Here is a 1625-nt window from a genome sequence, read left to right as displayed (position 1 = left end):
GAAAAGAACTGAGGACAGTCTCAGAGACCTCTGGGACAACATTAAACGCACCAACATTCGAATTATAGGGGTTCCAGAAGAAGAAGAGAAAAAGAAAGGGACTGAGAAAATATTTGAAGAGATTATAGTTGAAAACTTCCCTAATATGGGAAAGGAAATAGTTAATCAAGTCCAGGAAGCACAGAGAGTCCCATACAGGATAAATCCAAGGAGAAATACGCCAAGACACATATTAATCAAACTGTCAAAAATTAAATATAAAGAAAGCATATTAAAAGCAGCAAGGGAAAAACAACAAATAACACACAAGGGAATCCCCATAAGGTTAACAGCTGATCTTTCAGCAGAAACTCTGCAAGCCAGAAGGGAGTGGCAGGACATATTGAAAGTGTTGAAGGAGAAAAACCTGCAACCAAGATTACTCTACCCAGCAAGGATCTCATTCAGATTTGATGGAGAAATTAAAACCTTTACAGACAAGCAAAAGCTGAGAGAGTTCAGCACCACCAAACCAGCTCTACAACAACTGCTAAAGGAACTTCTCTAGGCAAGAAACACAAAAGGAGGAAAAGACCTACAGTAACAAACCCAAAACAATTAAGAAAATGGGAATGGGAACACACATATCGATAATTACCTTAAATGTAAATGGACTAAATGTTCCCACCAAAAGACACAGATTGGCTGAATGGATACAAAAACAAGACGCATATATTTGCTGTCTACAAGAGACCCATTTCAGACCTAGAGACACATACAGACTGAAAGTAAGGGGATGGAAAAAGGTATTTCATGCAAATGGAAACCAAAAGAAAGCTGGAGTAGCAATTCTCATATCAGACAAAATAGACTTTAAAACAAAGACTATTAGAAGAGACAAAGAAGGCCACTACATAATGATCAAGGGATCGATCCAAGAAGAAGATATAACAATTGTAAATATTTATGCACCCAACATAGGAGCACCTCAATACATAAGGCAAATACTGACAGCCATAAAAGGGGAAATCGACAATAACACATTCATAGTAGGGGACTTTAACACCCCACTTTCACCAATGGACAGATCATCCAAAATGAAAATAAATAAGGAAACACAAGCTTTAAATGATACATTAAACGAGATGGAGTTAATTGATATTTATAGGACATTCCATCCAAAAACAACAGAATACACATTTTTCTCAAGTACTCATGGAACATTCTCCAGGATAGATCATATCTTGGGTCACAAATCAAGCCTTGGTAAATTTAAGAAAATTGAAATTGTATCAAGTATCTTTTCCGACCACAACGCTATGAGACTAGATATCAATTACAGAAAAAGATCTGTAAAAAATACAAACACATGGAGGCTAAACAATACACTACTTAATAATGAAGTGATCACTGAAGAAATCAAAAAATACCTAGAAACAAATGACAATGGAGACACGACAACTCAAAATCTATGGGATGCAGCAAAAGCAGTTCTAAGAGGGAAGTTTATAGCAATACAATCCTACCGTAAGAAACAGGAAACATCTCGAATAAACAACCTAACCTTGCACCTAAAGCAATTAGAGAAAGAAGAACAAAAAAACCCCAAAGTTAGCAGAAGGAAAGAAATCATAAAAATCAGATCA

This window comes from Aethalodelphis obliquidens, unplaced genomic scaffold, assembly GCF_003676395.1.
Source record: "Aethalodelphis obliquidens isolate GAN/ISIS:26980383/991018 unplaced genomic scaffold, ASM367639v1 scaffold20, whole genome shotgun sequence".
Taxonomy (NCBI): domain Eukaryota; kingdom Metazoa; phylum Chordata; class Mammalia; order Artiodactyla; family Delphinidae; genus Aethalodelphis; species Aethalodelphis obliquidens.
The sequence above is the reverse complement of the archived record's forward strand: the minus strand, read 5'-3'. Positions refer to the sequence as shown.